This window comes from Arachis ipaensis, chromosome B03, assembly GCF_000816755.2.
Source record: "Arachis ipaensis cultivar K30076 chromosome B03, Araip1.1, whole genome shotgun sequence".
In the NCBI taxonomy this organism is placed as follows: Eukaryota; Viridiplantae; Streptophyta; class Magnoliopsida; order Fabales; family Fabaceae; genus Arachis; species Arachis ipaensis.
Genome location: NC_029787.2, coordinates 7389376 through 7405403, shown reverse-complemented (window position 1 = coordinate 7405403; position 16028 = coordinate 7389376).

Below are 16028 nucleotides of genomic sequence, written 5' to 3'. Positions count from 1 at the left end.
TTGAAGACCATCACATGGTATTATCTATGGTAGAAAAATGGTAAATCTAATTCAGAACTGGTTACTTATTAAATTTCCATTTCTTATCTAAAAATGTTAAAATATATGAATTTTGCATAATTTGTTTATTCTTTTAATTTTATATATTCTTCCTCATTACGAATTTATGATTTATGATGCAGTTTGTATGAAATATAACAAATTAAGAGAAACAAAAATATTGTTACAAACAATTTAATAATACGGTCACTGAAAAGATAACGAGGATTATATATTTTTAAGATAAACTAATAACAAAAACAAAAATAGTCAAGTAGCCATGCTTATTTGGTGTATAACGAGATTTAATAAAGTATGTTTTTTCCCTTAATGATTTTGAAATTCTTTAAAAATTACTCATAATTTTTTTTTCTCTGTTATCCACTATACTTGTTTAATATATAAATATAAAAAAATAAATAAATACATATAAAAAATCTATATAATAACCAATAAGGTCTACCAGCGTTGCGATGTCTGAATTGATATTTGTAGTTTTGTACAGCAACTTTTAACGCGTTTTTAAAAGAGGGGTACTAGAAAATTAGTAGATTTTATGATTGTAATTAATTAATTATTATTAATATTTTTAATAATATAAAATTATATTTAATAGTATAAAATTATTTACTTTTTTTATTAATTAAATATTAATCAAATTTTAATAAAAATATATATAGCTAAGCTTTTATTTCTAAAACATTTGTACAGTAACAACTAACAACATTCAAAAATCACGTGTTTTTTTTAACTGTAGCAATAGGTTAGTAGGTTACTGTCCATGCCGCCAATTTGTCTTCTTAATTTTGTTCTTTCATATGCGGGGACGGATACGGTTTAATTAAATCCGAAACCAACCTAAAAAGTTAACGAAAAAACTTTACATTTATGTAAATATTACATGGATGGTATCAAAGTATCTTTTAATTTACGCGTTTTTTTCTATCCACACACTTGTTTATTTTACACGCGTCTCATATAACGTATAAACTTAATTCTTATTTTGCGTGATCAACCTTTCTCAACGTAAACCTTTTCATATAACGTAAATCTTTTTCGCGTTCTTCTTCTTGTTCTTGTTCTTCTTCTTCTTACTGTTTCCCTTCTTCTTCTTCAACCTAATTAAATTCGTTGTTCTCCTCTATTCCCATTTTTCTTCTCTGCATTATGAATCTGGATCGACTTCAACGTAATTAGTTTCGTCGTTCATCTTTTTCTTCGTTTTTTTTATCTGCACTTCTAAATTGAAACAATGAATGAATCAACTTCAAATCAGTTGGATGAGTGCGATTTGGATAATTCTTTCGAAACGCATCAATTTGATGAGGTTTGGATTATTGAATTTTGAATCGAATATAATGGAATAAAACTGCTAATTTTATTTGAAGTGAATTGAATGGACTGAGGTGATCTATATCTGAATTTAATTGAATTGAATTGATAATATGTAACTGTGAGTAACTGTGAGTGTGAGTAACTGTGAGTAACTGTGAGCAAATGTGAGTAACTTTTCGGTTCGGTAATTACGAAAGAATTGATTCACCATGTGCATGTGTTTGGTTCGGTATGCAGAAATGAGTCTAAAAATAATTAGACGAATATAGTGTTTAGAGTTTATGGTTCAGGGTTTAGGGTTTAGGGTTTTAGGGGTTTGGGGTTTCAGGGTTCTGGGTTTAGTGTTTAGGGTTTAGGGTTTAGGGTTCTGGGTTTAGTGTTTAGTATTTAGGGTTTAGTGGTTCAGGGTTCAGGGTTTAGAGTTTAGGGTTTAGGGTTCAGGATTTAGGGGTTCAGTGTGTTTCAATCTTTCGATTCGCCAAGTGTATCAATTTCGGTTCATCGTGTTCAGGGTTGAGGATTTAGGGTCTAGGGTTTAGGGTTTAGGGTTAGGGGTTTAAGGTTTAAGGGGTTCAGGGTTCAGGGTTTAGAGTTTTAGGGGTTAGGGTTTTAGGGGTTTAGGGGTTTAGGGTTCAGGGTTTAGGGTTTAGGTTTTAGGGTTTAGGGTTCAGGGTTTAGGATTTTAGGGGTTTAGGGTTTATCGGTTCAGGGTTTAGTGTTCATGGTTCTGGTTTTAGTGTTTAGGGTTTAGGGATGTAGTGTGTTTCCATATTTCGGTTCGTCCAGTTTATTAATTTTGGTCACTGTATTCTTTTAGAGTTTATAATATATTAGTAAATACAGTGATTGCAATCACTGAGAATCTGGAATAAAACAGCAGCCAGACAGTTCCAACAGATATATAAATTAACATCTCAGATGAGTAATCCATGTTGAACCAAATATAAATATTAACATTAATATTTAGATTAATATTCACATATATATATTTGAAGTAAGAATTTTTTGCTTTTTACACAATTTAAACAAAATATTGTTAATTACAAACAGCCAATCCTAGTATATGCTATTTTCTATCTAAATCCCCATATGTGAATTTACAATAAGGGTTGGAGAGGGCAGCAGATGACTTTGGGAGTCTTATTGCTTCAGATTCCCAAATCACTTGGTCTCTAATTTTATTCATTTTATGCAACAGAATGTGCGGACCATATTGGTACCTGAAGCTATCAATCTCTTCCTACATTTCAATTGAAAGGAATTAGTTACATAAGAAATGAACACAACTGAAATCAGAAAAGAAAAAAGTTTATAAATTTAGAAAGTACTAACTTGTGTCCAAACTCTATATTTATATCTCTTTATGCTTCTGATCTTTTGTGGATTAATTTTTTCAAGCCATTTCATGACGTATATCCCACAATCATAGCTAAGCAAGAATTGAGTATAATACGATTAATATTGTACAAAATAAAACATATTAAAAATAGCACTATAGAAGAGAATGATTCTTACTCTGTACGTTGATGATTTAGTAGAATATACTCTGCTTCTACTCCTAGTCCATCATCCATTAATGGTTCCCCCAGCATAAACCCTCATCTGAGAAATTATTAATCCCTGAAAGGTATGCAAAAGTTGAAAAAAATAAATCAACAACACTCAACCGAATTCATTTCATTTACTGAATAATTTGAATAATTTACAAGAAAATAACTTACAACAAATTTGTTCAGTTTCTTCCTTGAATCAGGTATATTTTCTAGCAGCTTATTGATAGGGTCAAGCACATAGAATTTCTTTTTGTTCACATCGGCAATCCACAACCACCAATGCGCTCCATTGTAAATTGGCACAAATAGCTGAAGTTTGGAAAAATAATAAAATATTTCAGTCAAAACAATAGCAAACAAGAGAATTCTCAAATAATTTTTAGAAATTACAACTTACAAATGGATGGGATGCAAGTTTTCTTTTGTCAAGAAACTGGTGGTGGTGGCATACTGTTCAATATCGAACCGGTAGGCATTGTTTGTACTTTTATCAATGTAGGACTCGCCATGTGTTCCCAACATAAAATTCTGCAAAAAGAATATCAGTTAAATCACATTTGTACTGAACCCAATACAATTCATGCACCGAACCGAAAATAATTCATGTGCTGAATAATACTTGAAAAACATTCAATTATCATGAGAAAAGTTTTCTTTATGCAAAAGAACTCAACAAAACGCATAAAAATCAGGTGACGCAATATTAACATTTTCACTCTACCGAACAGCAATTAGCAGTGAATAAGAAATTTAGCTTACCACAATATCCAGCGGCACAATGTATATTAGTTCTTGATACCGCCGAACTTTTATTTCGTTGAGAATCATACTGTATATACAAACCACCTACAGGATGAAAATTTATGAAAATATAGTATATAAGATTGTTTAGAAAAATTATTAACATTAATGCAATTGGCAAAAGATTTACCGTGGCATGCACTTGTTTTTTGGGCATTAGAGACATGAAATATTCTCTTAATTCCTCGTAAAGTGCCTCGTGTTTCAAAACAAATATTGGATCATATTCATTGCTACTATCTTTTGTATGTTTCACATGTGTCATCCAATGATAACACTTTTCAATCAACTCATTTGTGATTTTTTTTTTCTTTTTCTCTGGGGTTTTGTAAACTTCAGAAGCTGGTAAGGTTGGTTCTGAAGTTGTTGCTTCAGCAAAGTTTAATGCTGCTGTCACTCCAGCATCTATCACCGCCTCTTCCAGGATTTCAAGTTGTGAAATACTCAGTTGAGAGGGCTGACTTGGTTGAGATGCTGGTGGACTTATCCCAAGGTTAAAGGAAGGCCTTTCATCTTCCCTTTTCCTAGGTTGAATAGCACTGCAAGATGATAGATATTTAACAAAGATATTAAACAAAAATGATATTTAATCATTGTAGTGAACCAAAATTTAAACAAATAATGAACCTAAATCAAAATTTATAGTGATCTGAAATGATATTAAAGAAAAGAAAGTAACATACCTATCAAATGATGACAAGATTAGAGTTTGTTGTTCTGATTTTCATGCCACCGGAGGTTCTTGGGATTGTTGCTGTTCTTCTTCATCAGAAATTTCATACACATCATCATCTTTGAAGAACTCTTCAATAATAGAACTCGTAAGTGACACCGTAACATCCGGCTTTTTGGGTCTTGGAGGGCAGCTATAAGAAACAGAAGAGAGTCCAAAGACAACAACACATTGAATTAATTTCTGGTTTCAACTGAACCATAATTAAACCATGTATAAGCAGTAAAACTTACACATCAACAGGTGCTTCTTGTTCGGATTGCTGTGCTATTGGTTCTTCACAGGGCTGTTCTTGCTGTTCCAGAGGTCTGCTGCATTAAATAGAAAACAGTTCAATAACAACCCATAATTATTATCCTATACCATTAAAATTAAAAAAAAGAATTTTTATGTAAAACTTAATCTTCATTAGAAACTCCATACACATAGTCATCTTTGAATAAGTCTTCAATTACAGAACTCGTAAGAGACACTGTAACACCCTGCTTTTCGGGTTCTGGAGGACAGCTGTAATAAACAGAAGAGGGTCCAAAGACAAGAACACATTGAATTCATTTATAGTTTCAACTGAACCATAATTAAACCATGTATAAGCAGTAAAATTTGAATAAGATTCATGTGGTGAATAAATATTTATTAACTTACTCATTATTAGAAGTTTGTTGTGTTTCTTTTTGTGGAGGGACATAGATGAAGTCATCCTTGATCAACTCTTCCTGAACTGAACTTGGAAGAGACAATACAAGAGGAGGTCTAAAGAATGTAAACAAGGATAAAGTTAATATTGAATAATTAGAATTTGTTTTGAAAAATAGGAATTTACACATTGAAAAACTCACACTTCCAAAGGTTGAGAAGGAGTTTCTTGTTGAAACTCAACAATTTGTAGCTTAGAATCAGGTGTAGCTCTAGTGACATTTAAACACATTTTCTTTGTGATTAATTAAACAAAAATTATTACTTAAATCTATAAGAGTAACATAAATATTTTTAACCTACACTGGTGGAGTTTTAAAAGTCTTTTTTGGGAAGATTTTATTTTTTTTTAAATATTTTACCGTGCTTTCCGGGGTTGTTTTCCTAAAAAATAGATAACAAATTAAAATTAGAAACCAAAATTAAAAGCAGAGGTCTAGAAACACATTAAATTTATTTTTGGCAACCACCAAATCGAAAGTATAATATGCAGTGAACCAAGTTACCTGGTATTGCTGGCGGCATTTACAGAAGGTGTAGAGCTTTCTTGAGTCTGTAATATTTGCTCGCTATCCAGATTTACAGTTGGCACTCTAAGGAAGATAAATAAATATTAGTAATTGAATCTAGAGGAATTAGAAATGGTTGTAGCAAAAGTAAGCAAAGAAAGAAAAAGAATTCGGGAATAATAAACTGAATCTTACATCTGAGAGAATTCATTTTGTGCCTTTGGAGAGTCAAACTGATCTGGAGCAATGTTTGCTGACTGAGCTCCATCATTTCTTTTCTTTGATCTTTTTTTTCTCTTATTATTTCCAATGCTCGTTTTCTTCTTTCCGCAGCATTGTCTTTTGCTTGTTCAGTTCTGAAAGTTCACAAAATAAGTATCAAGAAATCTAGAACGTAAGTATTAATAAAATAATTTATGATTCGAGAAACTTACTCCTTGTCAGGTTGGGCTGGTGTTTTTGCCACCCTTTCCGGTTGTTTTCTTTTTATTACGGGTGTTTTTTCTCTGGAAAATAGATAAACACATCGAATTTATACCAGAGACAAGACACTAACAATGAAGTCAACCAAACTGACAGACACCACTGAACCGAACTAAATTAAAGTGCTAAAACAAAAATTAGAAGCCCATCGAACCGAAAATAAATCATTTGCTGAACAAAAAGTGATATATATGCAATCAACAAAATGTCTCACAGAAATTATGTAATACTTACTCGCTTTCAGATTTGCTTGTGCTCTCTGAATCTATCGGCACAGGCTTTGTTTTTTTGGTTTGTTTTTTAACCACCTTTGGTGGTTGTTTTCTTTTTTTGTTTCGGTTTTTTATTTCTTCTTCTCTGCAACAAGCGCATAAGAACATTTAAGCAAAAACAAGTTAAATGAAATCAATATGAAAATTAAACTTACTGGCTTTCGGATTCAGATTCAGAATGTCTTTTCTCTTCCGAAGAAGAATCCGTCTGGACAATTTTCTTTTTTATTTTCTTTCCTTTTTCTTTCTTGTCCAAGTTTCTTATTTTTGTTTTTTCTTTCCTTTTTCCTTTCTATATAGAAGTCCCTAAAACAGAAATAAGGACTCAATTATTTAATCACCAAGAAAACACATTAACAATCGGGTGAACTAAATGAAACAATCCCACCGAACCGAAAAATGTTCATATGGTGAATAGTACATGACAACTATTTAATCATCAATAAAAATGTTTCTTAATGCAGAAACATTCAAATGAAAAAACTAACAATTGTAAGTAGGACAACTAAATTAATTACAACCTAAAACAGATGTTTATTTAGTTAGTAGAGTATTTTAAAAGCATTTAAAAACAAATTTTTTGGAGAATTTTAGTAGAGTATTTATCAATAGTTCTGTTGCTTCGGATAAAATCCGTTCAATCATCATTTCCCTTGTTCAATGGGCCACCCATGGTGCAGGGGGAGCATCAGGTGCAAACGGGCGGGGGAACTTCGTTTCGTGGAAGTATATCAACATTAATACAAAAACACAGCCATCAACAGACTGTTTCTTCCCTTTTCTCTTGTTTTTAGCTCCTTTCATCAAGAAGTTGAGAACATGCTTCGCCCAATCCCATTCCCGAATGTTGTCCACATGAAAGATCGGTGGCTTATGGAGGGGAGGCCACACTTACCGTTGTGGGGAGCAAGAAGCACTTTTGTATGAAGACAATAAAAGTCCTCTTGAATTTTTTCCAGTTCTTCTCCCCTTCTACACTCATGTCTAGCACATTCTTTGTCTGCTGGATTCACGTTGTTGTAATCAACCTTTTCAGAAAAATAATTTTCTACAATATTTTAATTACAAAAATCAGTCAAAAATTGTCAGTTTAATTTTCTGGACACTAATGAACTGAAAATAAGCAGTAAGTGAAAAATGTATTACCTCCATTGGTTATGCCGAGGGCAACTTCTACTTTTCGAGAAGTTATGTATATTTTTTCCTAGAGAATTTTCAGGCATCCTTTCTCTTCATCAAACCGATCAAGCAATTCTTTCAACAGTGTATTAGAGACATTTATTTCTGGAACATTTGCCAGGGCACCAAATCCCATTTCTTCCACAATATCTTTCTTTTTTTTGACTCATTTCCCTATACACTATTGATATTGCCTTTGTTTGGCATCTGCAATAGTGAGTTTTCTGCAAGTTTTGAAACAAAATGTGAGGATATATTTATAATATAAAATAGATATTATTTGAATGAAAGCGGATAAATATATTTAATCTCCTTACATTATAATGTGCTTTCTCCTTCATTGTTGCCATTTTCTTGTTGTGTTTTGCTGTAATGAAAAATGTTGGTCAATACTTCATTGAATACATCAACAAGTACAAGCATGTATATCTTAATCAAGTCAATTAAAATGCCACAACCCACCGAATAGAAAATCGTTCATGCACAGAACCAAAATCACAAAGGGTACCGAACCAAAAAACGTTCATGTGGTTAATAAATGATGATCAACTTTCAATCAACAAGAATAGTATTCTTCCATGCAAAAGAAGTACTGAAGATAGTAACAATCATTTTCAAAGCTGTAGTTAAACTATTCCCACAAATAAGAACAAGCATATATATCTTAATCAAATCAACATCTTCCAAAAGAAAAGTTTCTCAAATTTCATCAATTAGGTGTTCTTTGAAAATGACATTTGCAGATTGGATTCTTTAAAAACTCTTACTGAAACTTGATATCTTTCTTTAAGTATCAAGGTCAACTACCATTCGTCCTGAAATCTATTCAATATAATGAGACAATTTTACAGTAGAATGGCTTATCAAAGTGAAAGAGTTGTTTCTAATTTTAATTGTCCTAAACAAAACTTATTCAATATACCAACAATCACAAGCATGTATATCTTAATCAAGTTAATTAAAATGCCACAACCTACAGAACCGAAACTCATTCATGCATAGAACCAAAATTACAAAAGCCACTGAACTGAAAAACGTTCAAGTGGTTAATAAATGATGATCAACTTTCAATCAACAAGAATAGTATTCTTCCATGCAAAAGAAGTATTGAAGATAGTAACAAAGCTCTAGTTAAATATCCACACCAATAAGAATAAGCTCGTATATCTTAAAGCCCTAGTTACACTGAATTGAATGCAAATAACAAAAAATTTTATTCCAAGACCTAGTTATACTGTAAAAATCATTCACAATAGTTCAATCTACTAAACAAACCAAATCAAACCAGTAAAACTAAAATGCAACTAAGTGGAACGTTACATTGCAAGATTTTAGATGAACAGTAGTTTTCTCATACCTTTGGTAGTCTTTGTTACTGTTTTCGTTTGTTTTTGGTTGTTGCTTGTGAAATCTTCTTCCGATTCCTTTTCAGTAGTGGTTTCCGCAAAGAATGTGATTGAAGTTTGAGTGATTTTGAGAGAGATTCGAAGAGACAGAGCGTTTTCGTGTGTGTTGAAGAAGAAGGAACATTTTTTTATAATGAAGCGCGAATGAAGTAGTCGTTTTGTTTGTATGGGGCGCGTCGAAGTCACGTTTATTTAATGAGATTGGGATGCGCGTTAATTGTTTTGGGTTTGGGCCAACTTGGTTACATGGGGTTACATGGATGTGTAGCAGGCCCGAAAAGTTAATGGGTCGGTTTTGTTCCGATCAAAAAATATTTGAAATAAATTAGATTAAACCGATTAATTTAATATAAAATTATTATATTTTTTAAAATTAAATTTAATAAATATTATTTTATATTTATATAAAAATAAATATCATATAATATAAAAAATATTAATTAAAGTATAAAAATATATTCAAATTTCGTGTATATAATGATTTATTGATTAATAACAAATTTAATTTTATTGTGTATATAGCGTTTTTGTTAATGCCTTAATTTTGTTTTAAAAAAAATTATACTATGAGATTATCAAGATGATAAGTTATACCAATAGTGTTGAGTTCAAGTTTTAGCAATGAATATCTTTTTTCTTTAAATATAAAAAAGGAGATTAAAAAAAAAATAGTTGGACATATAAAAGAAAATTTCCTATTCTACATATATATGATAAATTAATTATTTTTTACAATTTAAAATAAAAGATATAGTTTTTCCCCTTTAAATATAAAAAAGAGATTTAAAAAAATAGTTGGACATATGAAAGAAAATTTCCTAATCTATATGTATGCGTGTGTTAAATTAATTATCGTTTTACATTTAAAATAAAAGATATAACGAGAGACAAATCTAAATGAGAAGAAAGCGAAACACTTGTCCCCGTTAATAAATATATATAGATTAATATATTTTGTTCTTATTATTATATCATTTATGTTCCATTAAAATTTAGAATAATTTATTTGAATAAATTGATTGGAAATTAAAATTATATAGATGTTATAAATCCAAATCGATTACAGGTCTATTTAAATAATTTATGTAAATCAAATTATATCAATACATATAAATCAAATCAATTGAATTTAATTTATATTTTATACTAAATCAAAACAAATAAATTCAATTTACTAAATAAAATAAAACTTTTCTAATAAATCAAAACAAATAAATTCAATTTACGTCCTTTTATATCATCAGGTATAAATAGAATGAAAATGATTTGATTTACACTTTCTTTCAGGGTTGACGTTGCCACGTAGAAAAGCAAAAAGATCCGAGAGCAAAAGATGAAATTTGCAAGGAAAATTCTCCTGTGCTGAGTGAAGATCCATCCCCACCCGCTGACGATGCATGTCGCTCAAACGCGTGTCCAAAGATGATGCGTGTCTGTGTAAGCCAACAAAAATTATCGTAGCCCCCTCAATTGACAGTATCTGTGTAAAACTGTAAATTGTCGGTACTTAGCAAATGGTTTAGAGATGATAATTAATGCAGTTAAGGATAATATAATTATTGTAATTAATAATATTTTATATGAAATGGACGGGGTTGTAAAACCTTTTTTGTTTGGTAAAGCTGGGCTAACCAAAGTGATTAGTAGTTGACATGTAGATGTGGTAGTATAGATGTGGTGGACACAGTAAATTTGATAATTTAAAATGTTAGTGAAAAAGAATATATATTCACGATATGAGCTAAATTTTTCTTAATTCTGTCGGATTATTACTGTATACAGTAGTAAAAACTGCTGAAAATAGACATCAAATAAATACAACCGGACTAATACAATTATATTCCTTTTAATTATTTTAATTAATTAAGTGGAACCATAATAAGGGCTAAAATTAGTTTCTCTTGATGAAAAAGAAAGAGACACGTTATGTTTTTATTTATTGTTTATAATACAAAAATTAATCTAAAATTACTTTTTAATACAAGTGAGTTATAAATAGAAATTGAGATGAATTTTCTACTAGAAATTGTCTAAAGTGATACTGAACAATAGCTAAATAGTAAATGATATAGGTTTGACCTTAATAATGAATAATAACGATGGAGCCATGCTACTGTGCAAGTACTAAATCAAATAAATTTTCTAACCAAGTTTAATATTGAAGTACTTTATGTTGGTAATACATAAGAATAAAACAACCGTTAAAAATATCAAATAACATATAATATGTGAAATACCTTTAGTCAATATTTTATTTTATATGTGTCAATAAAAAAATTAAGCACTATATTTTTTAGTTTTACGGTCATTTTTTTTGTATCAATACCGGGTAATTATAAAGAACCTATTTTAGATGTGTGATATATTTTTTTATTTTATTTGGAGAATAAAATGTATTTATTTGTAGAGTTAATTTCTCAATATCTTTAATTATATTACTAGAGTGCTAAATGGTTAAATAAGTTATAAGAAGTAAAGGTTGTGTACTTAGCGTACGTACGTTACTGATATAGTACCTACTCGTCCCATCACATCTGCGTCACTTCATATTGCTTCTGTATTTTCTTAGGTAGACGCGTATTCCCACCACCTTGGGACACGCAGCATCAGCACCTGCTGAAGAATTTGTCCTTCAGCACCATAGCAACTCCCAATTTGCAAACAAGAAAGGACCCACTCTTTCTTTCTTTTATTGTTGATAATAAGATAAGATATTATCAAATTCCCACCATCAAAATTTTTATATCAAACCTTATCTCTCTCGCGCACACGTTATGATAACTATTTAATCTTAATATTTTTATCTAATTTTTTAAATACATTAAATGTATAATTATATTCTTTTGGTTTCGAATTTAAAATTCAAATTCTATTTTCAGAACTCAACTATTTTAAAAGAAATTTATTATTGAGTGCAAGAAAGGATCTTTCTTTTATTGTTGATAATAAGATAAGATATTATCAAATTCCCACCATCAAAATTTTTATATCAAACCTTATCTCTCTCGCGCACACGTTATGATAACTATTTAATCTTAATATTTTTATCTAATTTATCTAATTTTTTAATTTTAATTGATCTTGTACCCTAAATTTTTAAGACGTGACTCAAGTTGGCTTTTCTGTCCATTTCTATCACTAGAAAACTGACGTGTCATGTTTAATTGACACCTGGTGACTATTAAACCCCAATTCACTATTCATTCATTATAGAAACCTCAATTGGATGTGCCAATCAATCTATTCCAATTTCTGTGTCAGAGGTTGCTCCTTAGAAATACAAAGGAGTTTCAATTGGCCATCACCATTAACATCTTTGTCGCTAACGTTCTCAACTATTTCTTCGTCAAGATGCAGAACGGTGAAGGCTGGGCTTGCGTTTCGTGGATCTCTGCCGTGATGATCGTCATCAGCAGAATCTTTCTCCCCATGGCTATCCCTGTCGTGATGACCTTGTTGAGGCGAGTGAATCATCCATGGCAGTGAAACATCCATGGGCCACTCTGTTGAAGATGCATTATAGGCTTCAGTTCGTGATGGCCATTATCATTCCTTTCTTCCAGCAGCTCACCAACATGAATGTGATTACTTTCTATGGTTGGTTCCTAGTGAGATATTTTTTCCTAAAGTCAGATCTGCAACTCAAAGCATCAATGTGTCGGTTAATATGATTTTCACATTTGAAATTGCTCAAGGGTTCACCTTCATGCTCTGCATATGAAATTTGGCCTCTTCATCTTCTTTGCATTCTTTGTAATGAATGGAAACGAATTGGGATTTAATCTTTTTGTAGTGTCACATGGCACCGCTTTGCAAATGTTTAGGTAGCAACAATAAAATGACATAGTCTAATTGGTCTAGATGTCAATTAAATAGAGATGAACAGAAGGACGGCCAACTTGAGTCACGCCTTAAAATTTCAGAGTATAATTTAAGTTAATTGAAAATTTAAGAACTAAATTAAGTCGAAGGTCTAATTTCAGGGGTCATTTTGACTAGTAACTCATGTAATATTATGTAAAAATTTGTTCCATGTGCGTGTTGAACAAAAGACTTTTACCTTGGGATAAAAAACCTTTAACCACTGAGCCAAGGTTATTATTTAACAATTAAATACTAAAATTAATTGTATTTAGTGATATATAAATACCCACTTATAACACAACTCTAACCTCTTCACTGACATCACCTAGCGGCCAGCTCTCATTTTTTATCTCCAGATTCCATCTCTATGCGTCTCTCCACCAAAAATTTGTACTCCCTGCTTTGGCGCTCCCCACTCTGGCTACTCCCCTCGCCGGCACTTCATGCCCGTGTTCGCGTTCAGCATCGTGCTCACGTTTATAGACTAATAATGGTGTTGTTGCAACAAATGAAACGTTCATAGACTTACAATGATTTTATTTATATTTGTGTTATTAATTTAAGTAAAGATTTTTATGAGAAATTTTCCACATACAAGCATTTTTTTATACAAGTCTTTACAAGTTATTATATTAACGCGCTTGAACGTTACTGTACGTTCTTCTTCCTCTTCCTCTTCTTCTTCTTTTCTTTCGTTTCTTGCTTTCTCTTTCTCCTTCTTCAATCGTTACTGCACAATTTCACTGCACCGTCTTCTTCTTCTTCTTGCTGCACATTCTTCTTCCTCCTCCTCCTCTTCTTCTTCTTCTTTTCTTTTGTTTTTTGCCTTCTCTTTCTCCTTCTTCATTTACGTGCTTTTCTCTTTGTTTTCTTTTTTTGTTATTCTTGATTTCCATTATTTTTTGATATCAAGCTCTGAAATCGTTTTTGAAGAAGAAGAAGCAGCAGAAGATGAGGAGGAGAAAGAGAAAGAGTTCTGAATTATGCATAAGGTGTCCTTTGGGTGTATTTCTGTAATCATTTGGGTATATTTCTGTAATCGTTTGGGTGTATTTCTGAAGTTCCATTATTTTCAAAACGATTTCAAAACTTAATTTTAGAAACCATGAAAATCGAAAAAAAAGAAGCAAGAATACCAGTAATAAACGCAAGTAAAACAACTAATGAAAAGGCAAAGAGAATAACAAAGAAATATCGTTTGGGTGAATTCCTGTAACCGTTTGGGTGTATTTCTGTAATCGTTTGGGTGTATTTCTGAAGTTCCATTATTTTCAAAACGATTTCAAAGCTTGATTTCAGAAAACATGAAAATCGAAAAAAAAGAAGCAAGAATACCAGTAATAAACACAAGTAAAACAACTAATGAAAAGGCAAAGAGAATAACGAAGAAATATCGTTTGGGTGTATTTCTATAATCGTTTGGGTGTATTTCTGTAATCGTTTGGGTGTATTTCTGAAGTTCCATTATCTTCAAAACGATTTCAAAGCTTGATTTCAGAAACCATAAAAATCGAAAAAAAAGGAAGCAAGAATACCAGTAATAAACGCAAGTAAAGCAATTAATGAAAAGACAAAGAGAATAACGAAGAAATACATGGAGGAAGAGGAAGAGGAAGAAGAAGAAGAAGAAGAAGAGGAGGAAGAGGAAGAGGAAGAGGAAGAGGAGTCGTTCATAATCCACGGTGAGTGTAGTGCTTTGGAAACTGAATAACGCATTAAAAGACCCTAATGAATAGCAACTTGTAAAACTTGTAAGTCAAAAAGACTTGTATGTGTAGCAAGTCTCGATTTTTATATAGACTTAATTATGTGATAGTTATGTTATTTAATTTATGCGATGATTTTGTTGTTTGTGAAATGATTGTGTTGTTTGTATTAAATTTTAAATTTGCATATTTATTAAGTTATATAATAATATTGCATATTTGTGAAAATCCACGAGTAAGATTGGATACGTACGGAACTACGGATTGACCACAGGTAGGGTTAGCGTTGAATTGTTCTTAACACGCGAGTAGGGTAAGGATGGATTTTAGTAACAAATTCAACTCGCGTAAGATTAGGATTGGGTTTAAACTCTATCTTATCCTACCCATTACTACCCCTAAAGCGAGTTGACGTATGATGGGAGCAATTTCATGCATGGTGGGAATGATTTGTAAGGGAAAATAAAAATTTTAAATGCGACTGAATTATAATTAACGAGTTAGGAGATGTAAATTTATGTTTATTCTGCAATTCTTCCTCCTATTCTTTTTAAGTTAGTTTAAGATAATTTTACCATTCATTCTTTTTTTTATTAATTTTTTTTAAATATAAAAACACCATAAAAAGGAAAATAAAAAAGAGAGATTATTTTTTTTATTAACTTTAAAAAAAAAAAGAATACCATAAAAACGAGAATAAAAAAGAAAGCAGAGGGAGAATCTACAAAATTAACATAAATTTGTAGACTAATTTTTTTTTTTATGAAAGTGAGGTAGTCAGAATCGTGTGTAAACTCGTGGAAACGCACGATTATATGCTTCTACTCCATCTTCCCGTTGCGCTTTTGCTTCTCGTCCAGAACCAGGCTGTTCCGTGTGAAATCGCCGTTGAAAATCGCAGAGTCGTCGAAATCGTCGCTTCTGCCGCGTGGTTGCGTTTCAGGTTGAAGAAGTTATTATTCTTGGCCCTGAGCCCCTGATTGCAGCCCAATCTAACCCATTGGCCCAATCTAAATAGAAGACCATGGAAGAGGAGCCCTAGCAGAGTAACAGTCTCCAATCTCTTAATCTCCCTCACTTTTACAGTTTATCTCCAATTCTCTATGGCCAAAATTTTAAATTTTCACCTCTCTCAAGTCTCAATCTCGGACTCTATTTCTCTTTCCATCTGAAATTTGAATTTTGCGCAACCGAAAACCCCAATTTGGAGCATCGCCGACTCGCTGTGAGGTTTGTCGCTAGTGTTATCGACTCGGAATGGTAGTGGTTGGACTGCGTGAGGCCATGAACATCGCAAATTCTGGCTCTGCCTCTTTGTCTCTGGCTTTGGAATTTGGATCGCTGCATCTTTATCCTCTTCAATCATATTTTAATTAGGAAAGAAAAGGTAAATGATGTTATAGGGATAGAGTTGATTACAGGGTATGGTAGTGTCAAACATTTGTTCAAGAG